Source organism: Taudactylus pleione, unplaced genomic scaffold (assembly GCF_031769625.1).
Source record: "Taudactylus pleione unplaced genomic scaffold, aTauple2 ptg000172l, whole genome shotgun sequence".
Lineage (NCBI taxonomy): Eukaryota > Metazoa > Chordata > Amphibia > Anura > Myobatrachidae > Taudactylus > Taudactylus pleione.
Genome location: NW_028284574.1, coordinates 1,630,703 through 1,642,007, shown reverse-complemented (window position 1 = coordinate 1,642,007; position 11,305 = coordinate 1,630,703).

Genomic DNA, 11,305 nt, shown 5'->3' with positions numbered 1-11,305 from the left:
TATTGTCCAGCAAAACCACACACATGAGGAAACAAGAGGCAGATGAAGCTCATTATAACCTGCTATTCTTAACATAGAAATGTTGACGCTTTACCTACTGTAGTTTTCTAAGGACTCCCCTCAGATAGAATTACAGACAAATATTGGCCCTCATTCAGAGCCGCTCGTTAGCGGCAGTACGCTCGTTCCGAGCGATGTTTGCACATCTGCGCATGCGTACGGTTTTTAGTACGCATGCGCGAACCAGTCAGTGCGGCCGAAAATCGTTTGTACGCTATATAGTGAGTGCCTGCTATTTTGAGTGACAGAATGAGGCGTATGTGGGTGGTAACAGGGGAAGGTGCTTGAAAATGGGGAGTGGAGATCCGAACGCAGGCGTGCTTAAAGGTCAAAACGGGCGTTTTATGGGTGTGTATATTTAAAACAGCAGCGTCATTGACCACGTCACTGGGTTATTTTAGAGCCAGAACTGCTCGCAAATTTGTGGTAGCAAACACCAACCACAAGAATAGCGAGCAGTTCATACGCTGGTCGATGTACTCGATTAATCTAATAAATAGCGGACATGACGTAGGATGCGAGCGGCCAGGGGGCGTTTTTAACAAATAAACGAGCGTATGTTTTGCTCGCTCGTTCAGACTTAGAGGTGTGAACAGACTACAATGTGCGTACGGATCATTTGAATAGCCACCCCTTGTTTTTAAACGAACGACCGCAAATAGCGAACGGCTCTGAATGAGGGCCATTGTCTCTACATCTAGATTTCCGTGTGTAATGAACAATAAGGACTTGTTCACAGATCCTATAAAAAATATACGAGCCAGAGCAACTCTCTTACATCCTACATTGGAGGTGCTTGTATAGACTTTTATATATTTTCTGTCGGTCCCAGAAGAAATAAAACTAAGATTGTTGAAACTAAAATTCTCAGACACAAGGGGCGTTTGAACAGTCAAGAACCTGTGCAGTATACTTCAAAATTCTGGACTTTTAATGTGAACTTGTTAGTTTTTGTCAATGTCCTATAACTTGGGTGCTAGGAGGACTTGTATTTATCAATAGTTTAGTATCATTCACTATCTCAAATTATTAGTTTATACATCAGTCAATGATGGAGTGCAAACTGGAATGGGAGAACATTGGGCCTGATTCAGCAAGGATCACAGTCGCTAATACGCATGCAATTGGCCGATTGTTGCGTCCTGCGCATGTGTATACATCGCAGTGCGCATATGCGAACCAGGTGCTGTGATCTGAACTGCGATCGCAGTGACTATGCAGACCTATCGCAGAGTGATTGACGGTAAGTGCCGTTTGTGGGTGATGATGGTGGGGTGGTCGGGCGAACCCAGGAGTGTCAGTGCGTTTCAGCGGCATTTCAGCGGGGTGCATAAATTAGCCACTGTGATACCATACACAGCCTGAGGCCCCATAGTGTGCGCCGAAGTTAGCAGTTCCTGAGTGAGGTCTGACCTGCATTAACTGTGTGTATGGGTCTGATGTTACCGATGTTTTCGCTATATTGCCAAAGTATACTGATGTGACTGATGTCCTTATGTTATTCTGTGATCATAATGTGAATGCAATTATTTGCATATCACCGCTGATATTAGGAACTGCTTTGCATGCATATTAGCATAATAGCGATCCTTGCTGAATTAGGCCCATTGTGTCTTAATGGCAGAATATCTGTTCCTGTCAACGTAAATGTATGCTTAAGCTACAGGTCGTATGGAACAGGTTTGTTCTCGTATCAAGTATTTTTAATACCTATGAGGGTCAAATGTATGAATTAATGTGTTACTGAAATTCGATGCTAATGGGAAGTACAATATAGACATTGAACAAATGCTCCTGATCGCTGCTTTCTAGGGTGATATATGATACTTTTATATAGGAGGTAATGCCCACACCTCGTCTCACCTGGGTCATGTCTTCTGGCCTAAAGGAGGATTTCTCTCTCCCCTCTTTTATCTCCTGTTATATTATATTATGATTCTAATTGTTTAGAGAAGGAAATGCTGTCATCTACTTGAGACAATGGCAAATTTTAATTACTAAAGCATTTCCATTGGATAAAGCCACATATATCAATCTGGCTAGAACACCCAAGAAATGCAACACTGATCATAATGCATTAGGCTTTAATATGTATAGTATGTGAAGTGACCAGTGTGATGCCTAAGTGTGAGTGGAGTAGTAGCAGGAGTAAAACAATGCAGTCCTAATACAGTGTTTGCAGGATGAGAGGCAGCTGACAAGTGTCACTCTGCGCTTGTTCCTGCAATCATATTTTGCATGGAATGGCCTGTGACCAGTGAGGTGATAAATAGAAATGTGAAATGTCCACTGAAAGCCAGATGGCAGGTATGTTTAGGGCACACACAAACGTCGAGTTACTACATTAGTCATGTACATCTGGGTGCTCATGAAATACACAAGTGAATTGCAATTGGGTGACACAGTGATATTGGCACTACGGCTAGTTATACCCAGGAGGTCTGGCCCAAATATTTTTTTGCTGCCCCGACCTCACTGGTGAAGCAAGCTTTGGTGCAAACTGGCCTCAGGCTGGTTGGAAAAATGGTGGGGGGGCGCCCACACCTTCTATAGTTCCACCAGTTCTGGCTGGTCAAGCATAGTGTTGGTTAATGGAAATTTGGGGGGACTTAATGCATTTTGTCCCCCCTAGTTTTACACTACCAGACTAGGCTTATAGGCTAGGGATCTGTGCAGTGCTTTAAAACCGCTGCGGGATAGGGGTTTTTAAATGATGGGCATCAATGCTTTCAAAACATAGTCAATGGTTAGTAAGTACTCTATTTTGACCCTATGAACTTCTGGCAATGCCTATCAGTTTTAAAATGATGCTAAACCTGTTGCCTAGAAAATGTACCCCTTGATCTCTCTTCTCATAAGCTTTCCAGTCTCATTAGGTCACACGATCTTCCTCCAATTGATATGTGGTTTCCAACATGCTTTCTGGCCAAACCAGGCTGGTTTTGTCTTTAATTAAATTGCCCCTTTAAATTCTGCAGCAAAAATCTGTGATTTTACCAAATTGTAACACATTATATTTCATAAGAATGCTCCCTCTCCCTCTCCTGACCCTTCTCCGCTCATGCTGACAATCTCTACACTACAGTGATTATAAAGAAGTGCTTGTGTTTCCCCACACTCATTTGGCAGGGCAGGAGGTAACCGGAGTGCTGACTCAGGTTGAGATAGACAAAGGAGACAACCAGCAGTGGATCCTTACCTGTGTGGCCGGGGGAATCTGTAAATGTGCAGGACTGTAATCATGTGCATGTGCACAAATTAACAAGGCGGCCAGCTTTTAGGGACTGCCTCAACTGCAGCCCCTAGAAGGCAGGTTATGCTGGTGTTATAGCAGGGGAGTGGCTTCCATAGGCAAACACAGGATTTTTACAGGGGGGTTTACATATACACATACATTACATACACACTTACCTTGCAGCAGCTGCGGGTTGTAGACCCGATAAGGATGGGACCTGGCAGGCTGACACCATGTCATTAGGCCTCTCCCCCTAGCAACAAAATGACACAATTTGCGGGTCAATCGGGAGGGGATGGAGCCAAATGATGTGATTCTAATGGAATCACATCATATTGGCCCGCCTCCTCTCGATTGACCCGCAAATCGAGGCATCTTGCCATGAGGGGGTGGGGCTTAAGAAGATGGTGCCTGCACTCCAGGCTGTCGGGGGGGGGGTGGTTTCTGGGTACTCAGAAACCCCACATGCGTGCGCTAGTGGCTTCCCATCAGAAGCACTCTCTGCTATCGTAATGTGGACTGACAGTACCAGGGAGAGAAAACACCTTCCCTTGGTGCTGTGATTGGCACTTCCAATTGGAGGCCACTGCCAGTGCAGTAAATGAGGTGGTGGATTTTACTGGGGTAAAATCTGCCACTAGAGACAACTTTAACTTCTGGTTGTGTGGCTCAGTACAAAAAAAACAGTCAGGCCCCTCACCCTCCCACTGGGCCAGTGGTATCAAATGCAGCAACACTATAAATGTTACTAAAATCAATCAAAAATATGTAATTAATTAGGTCTTGGTTGTACTCCTAGGCAGTCACAGGACAGGATACTGATACTAAAATTGTCAAAAGCACAAAGGATATTCAAGATAAATGATTATTACAAAAATGCTATATTTTTATTCCCACCTTACTGTCTGTGGAGTAAATGGTACTCGCGGTAGTAGCTTTTGTAATTACTATAGCGAGAGCAATAAAGTTTGAGTGAATGAAAAATCAATTTTAAGTTCTATCTCTATATTGCTGCTCATTAACATTTAAAAAGATGTATAAAAGAAAATATGGTGCGCTTTTTGTTCAAATACTATCTAGTATAAACACCTGCAGCTGACACCAGAGGAATTCCTGCAGAATGACCTCACACAAAAATTAAATAAACAACACGGTAGGTGTCTGCGCTGATGTCAATACATAAACACATGCATAGATAAATATATCATAAAAATTTATTGTACATATATTAAGAATATATAAATGAACTGCAGTTCAATATTACAATTAGATATACACACATATAAAAACACATATAAAAGGAAAAAAACAAAAAATGTATCGGAATACTGTCAATGTGCAATATAGAGCCAAATGACTAAATATATTATTGCCTCCAAATCGACATACCAATATGGCACTGTACCAGTATATAGGACATCTGATTAAATGTAGCTGGAAATTTGGCAATTATATATATTCTCAGTATCCGTTAACACCTGTAAGGCATAATGAGTGATTCTGATGATAGATGAAAAACGTGTCCAAAAGCAGAACCTGCTAGCACATTAAAGGGATGTCTTAAACGGATAAATAAATCCTCTGATGATTTCAAATTAATAAGGTTGCAGACTCTGGAGCCAGAGATGTTCCTAACAACCGCAAATTGTATCCTTAATCCCACTGGTGTGTAGGCTGGAAAGAGCTCCTCAATTCTTACCCTGTGAGGGTTCCCGAAATTGTAGTGCAGCCGATGTGTGTGGCTTGGTCGCGCCACTACGGCAGCTCCCGACCGGACTTGGAGGCAGGGTGGTGCCGCTCCGGCGGCTCCCGACTGACCTGAGAAGCTGGGTCGCGCCACTCCGGTGGCTCCCAACCAGACTATGGGCTAAGTCGCACTACTCCGGTGGCTCACGACCGGACTATGGGACCAGGGATAATGAACCAATATGCGGAGAGTTCACCTCAGCAAGCAGACTCTGGAAAGATGAAACAAAATGACAACTGCTGACTCCACGTGTGTGGCCGCAGATGTATCCGGGCACAAATGCTGGTGTATATTGCGGCAACTGCCACCAGTAATAGATGTGTGTAAATCCAGAAATACCACACAATGGATATTTGAAGACTGCAGTCAGCTGAATCCTTGACGCGTTTCTCCCCCTTGCCAGGGTTTTTTTCAAAAGGTAGCCAATCCTGGGTGAACTTAAATATATAGCAAATCGCTGGATGTGGGAAAAAAACAAGATAGGGTATAAACATGGCATGCAATACTACAGCTGAAAAGAAAAATTGACACACACACTTACCTTATTCCTACTTGAAAAAATAAACCAAAGCCCAAAAAAACAGCCAATCCTGGATGAATTTAAATATATAGCAAATCGCTGGATGTGGAAAAAAACTACAGCTGAAAGGAAACAATGACAAACACACTTACCTTATTCCTACTTGAAAAATTTGAACTCCAAAAAAGTAACACTATAAAAAATATATGCAAAACAAACAACACTCCAAAATACAAAAAATTGGACATGTGCGACCGCACGGACAAACGGGGATGGAGATTCCTATGGACCTTCCTTTTATAGGGTGTGTGCACGTACGCACGCAAAGAGCGTATGCATGTGAGCTGCTATAAAAAAAATTACATTTAGCTGTGCAAAAAAGACAAACCATTGACACATAGAGTAAATAAAACATGGATCCTATTCCAGAACCTACAGGACCACAGGAGCCACAACCAGGTCCAAGCACTCTGCAGGGCAGCACAGAAATAGCTGAAGGAGCAGCAAGCAGCCAATATAGTCAACACTGGCAAAATAAAAGACAACCAAGTTTTCCATCAAAGAACTAGAAATACTGGTTTCAGGGTCCATGGAAAAAACACAACATGGACCGAGAAGTATGAGTGCTACAGCTAAAGACAAAATATGGTCAGAAATAACAGATGAAGTCGGCATTCACGCTCTAATAGTCCGCACAGTGAATGAAGTGCGCAGACTGTAATTATTTATCCAAAAATGGAAAACATTTACAATATATTAATAATGAATAATGTGTAATGAGCATTTGTATCCCTTTAATAAGTAATTAGTATTATCATTTTTGTGAGATATTTAATCAGTGCAAAATCATATAACACATATATATATATATATATATATATTTTTTTTTTTACAATACCATGCTTACCAAACAGTTGGGGTGACTTCCGGTGCCGTCTGAAACAAAAAATGTCATCAAGGGCACAGTACAGCAAAGGTACAAGTGGGGGAGGTTTCCCACCAGGTTTAGAGTACACCCCCCTGTAGGAGCTGGCATTAGGATCCATTGAGGATGTGGGGGTGATTGGTGTGGCAAATGTAGATTCAGATAGACTGGTATCAGGTATAGAGACTCTCATGTCATATATTATGTGTTAATATGTAGACAAGGGGCCTGATTCAGAGCCGTTCGCTATTTGCGGTCGTTCGTTCAAAAACAAGGGGTGGCTATTCAAATGATCCGTTCGCAAATTGCAGTCTGTTCACACCTCTAAGTCTGAACGAGCGGGCAAAACATACGCTCGTTTATTTGTTAAAAATGCCCCCTGGCCGCTCGCACCATACGTCATGTCCGCTATTTATTAGATTAATCGAGTACATCGACCAGCGTATGAACTGCTCGCTATTCTTGTGGTTGGTTTTTGCTACCACAATCTTGCGAGCAGTTCAGGCTATAAAATAACCCAGTGACGTGGTCAATGACGCTGCTGTATTAATTATGCACACCCATAAAACGCCCGTTTTGACCTTTAAGCACGCCTGCGTTCGGATCTCCACTCCCCATTTTCAAGCACCTTCCCCTGTTACCACCCACATACGCCTCATTCTGTCACTCAAAATAGCAGGCATTCGCTATATTGCGAGCACATGAATTTCGGCCGCACTGACTGGTTCGCGCATGCGTATAACGATCCGTACGCATGCGCAGATGTGCGAACATCGCTCGGAACGAGCGTACTGCCGCTAGCGAGTGGCTCTGAATGAGGGCCAATGATGTCATGTAACCACAATTAACCAAGTTTAAAAATATTACAGATGCAGACCAACACAATCCAGAACCACATGTCAAGGAGGCTCAATATTCCAATAAGGAAAGAACACCCATATCCAGTGAACTGCCCCTCCAAAGCAAGCATACTATACTACAGAAGATACATACTGAGACAACGCAAAACGGGCAAACATTTCGGCAAATAACTGTTTTATATGTATGTTCATATGCATATGTTGCAATCTGCTAATATATTATTTGTGTGCACATGTATGCACATTTCACAAAAGTAATGGATATATTTTGATTGTGCACAGCCACTAAAATCGTTTGCAAATTATATTAATACACTGTATTGTTGCATACACATGTACAGATCAGATAGTCCTGTATGTGCTGGATGATCGTTATCGAACATCCAGCACAGCACCAAGCCCCAAACGACCCGTGATCAACGATTGTGGGTCCCTATAGTAACCTGGTCGATATCGACCAGGTTGGACTGCATGCACAGGCGATGGTCGTTATTGTTATCGACCATTCGTGCCCGTGCATCGTCTGTCGTTTGGAGGTTGAAAAGGGCCACAAAATGGACGATATTAACGATATAACGATTAAACAATATCATTATCATTTATATCATCCTACAAAATCTGACCGTGTGTATGCACCATCAGAGTCAATAAAAATAATTTGTGGCTAAACAACTCTGTTGTTTCCTCTAAATATATGTTTCAATGGGCTTGAATTTATTGTTGCAATTTTGTATGTGCACAGTTATTCCTTGTGGGTTAAGGCCCCCATACATCAGCAATCTGAAAGCCACAATTGAGCAATTTGAAGATTTATTGCCCGATGTTAGGATTTCCCAATCTAGCAATCTGTGCCCATACATTACAGATCTTTTTCAGTGATTTGATTTTTCAGATCTGCTAATTTTGAAAGGCCCATCATTTTACTAGTATTGGTCTGCAAATCTGCTGATCATGTCCATACACTAGCAATCTACAGCACCAATCCATCAGTGAAATCCAACAAGTTGGACAATCGGATTTAACAATTTCAATCACTTTTTGGTTGCAATTTGCGATCTGTGAAGCCCATACATTGCAGATTTTTATACACAATCGATTGCAAATTGCAGAATTGCCGCAATCGATTGCTGATGTATGGGGGCCTTTAGATTGTTAGTAGAACAGTAATCAAGACTATTAGTGATCAGGATAGTTGCAAACCCCTGCTTCAGTCCTTGTTGGTTGTAGAACATCAATGGCTTGTCCATGGATATTTTTTCATTTTGCTGTGCTGTCATGCTCTGCGTGAGTTTATCCTTACTCTTGAAAGTAGCTTGGAATGTAATCTTCTGTGTGCGAGGTTGCATTGTTACATAAAATTTTCATGCGGGTAAACGCCCCGGACACTCCCCTTCACTTCCTTTTCTCGCAAGCAGTGCGTTGGCTATGCGTAGGCACATCCTTAAACCTCCCCTTGTCTGCATGTCTGTGCGCGGTATTGTGCATACTGTTGTGTGGTCGCACACATTTCAGTGCTGAGAATTATGTGAAATTTGGAGCATGCGCAATGTGTATTTTGTGTGTTGTGCGCATGCGTACTTTAGAAAATATTGGCCACTGCGTGCGCATTCATTTTTTCTGAATTGAGGCCGGCCCTCATTTTCACTTTGATGTGTTCCGTTTCACCCAATCACTATGTGTGAGGTCATGCACAGTGGGCCTGATTCAGACCCGTTCGCTAATACAAGGACGCACGCAGCCGTCCGCAGTGAAAGTAAGCAAATCCGTCAATCGCTAGCAAAACATTAGTACACCCACAATGTTTTGCTGTGTGATCACAGTAAAAAACTAGATGCCCGCCAGCCTGAAATAAGACGCCCAATTTTTGTTTGTCACATCCATCATATATAGGAAGTTCACTTAATAATCGGTAACATCGGCTGACATCGGACCCATACGCACTGCTTGTGGTTGACCTGACCCTGCCGCAGGCACTGCGAGTGCCTCTGTGTGTAATGACACCTTCTGCTACGTAAGCTGATGATGTGTCTTAATTATGCATGCCCATGAAACGGCGTTCAGATGCACAGACACACCTGCGTTCGCCCGACCACTCCCCATCACCACCCACAAATGGCACTTCATGTTACTCATGCTTGTGGGGACTCTGAGTACTGACCGCAATCACTTCACGATCGCAGTAACTGGTTCACGCAAGCGCACTTCATCTTATGCGCATGCGCAGAACAAAAGCATCGGCGGCTAGCAAGCAAACGGAGCCTTGCGACCGGGTCTGAATCGGGTCCAGTGATCATAGAGACCACTAACGGCATCAGAGTCAGCAGCAGAACTGCAGGTAGGCATAACACCATCCTCAGGTGGCATTATGCTTTTTTGACAAGCAACAGAAAGCTAGCCTTTTTGTTGCTTGATAAATTTTAAAATAATTTCACACACAATGTTTAACTGTCAAATACCTTCATACATATGGAGAAGCGTAAATAACCAGTTTTTTCACAAAAACGATGCTTATCACAGTGACAAAGGATGTCTTTGTGCTGCAATGTATCAAAACCACAGATACAGGCATACTTGCCTATTCTCCCAGAATGTCCAGGAGACTCTCGAATCTCAGATTGCTCTAACAGATGCCCGTAAAGTGGGCAAGTCTCTCAGAGCTTGATGCTGTGCCATTGTGGTCACGCCCCTCGCTTTACAATAATGATAATCACTCTTGTGTATAACGGGGGCAGGGCCACAATCCCACTATCATGGTGTTATGCCCAGTGGCGGGCTGGGCCGGGGAGCAGGGTGCCATGTGCCCACTGGGCCGCAGCGTCATGCGGGCCGCGGGCAGTCTGTGTCACTGTGACACAGACTGTACCACGTGTGTAGCGCTGACCGGACGGAGTTCGGTCAGCACTACACAAGTCACAAACACACAGCCGCCGGCTCCGGCAGCTGTGTTTGTTTTGATCAGCAGCCAATGAGAGTCTGTCATGATGTCTCTCCCATAATGCAGAGTGGACCGGCCTGAGAAGGACAGACGGAGGAGCGGATGGCGATGGCGGGAGCGGGGATTGAGGTAAGTGTTTTTTTTTTATTACGTGTGTCTACTGGGGGAGGGGTGGGCACTACAAGGGGAGACCACTACTGGGGGCACTACAAGGGGGGGGACTACTACTACTGGGGGCACTACAAGGGGGGAACCACTACTGGAGGCACTGCAAGGGGGGGACTACTACTACTGGAGGCAATACAAGGGGGGGACTACTACTACTGGGGGCATTACAAGGGGGGGACTACTACTACTGGGGGCACTACAAGGGGGGACTACTACTACTGGGGGCACAAGGGGGGAACCACTACTGGAGGCACTGCAAGGGGGGACTACTACTACTGGGGGCAATACAAGGGGGGGACTACTACTACTAGGGGCACTACAAGGGGGGAGACTACTTCTACTGGGGGCACTACAAAGGGGGAACCACTACTGGGGGCACTACAAGAGGGAGGGACTACTACTGGGGGCACTACAAGAGGGAGACCACTACAAGGGGGAGATCACTACTGGGGGCACTACAAGGGGGGCGACTACAGGGGGGCACTACAAGGGGGGACCACTACTGGCGGCACTGCAAGGTGGAGACCGCTACTGGGGATTATTACAGGGGGCACTTCAAGGGGGGGACTACAACTGGGGGGACTACTACTGGTGGCACTACAAGGGGGGGGACTACTACTGGGGTACTACAAGGGGGGGACTACTACTACTAGGGGCACTACAAGGGGGGACTACTACTACTAGGGGCACTACAAGGGGAGGGGACTACTACTAGGGGCACTGCTTAGGAGGGAGGGGATTACTACTAGGGGCACTACATAGGGGGGAGGGGACTACCACTGGGGGCACTGCATCGAGGGACCACTGTTGGGGGCTCTATAAAAAGGGCAATACTGGGGGTACTGCATAGGGGGG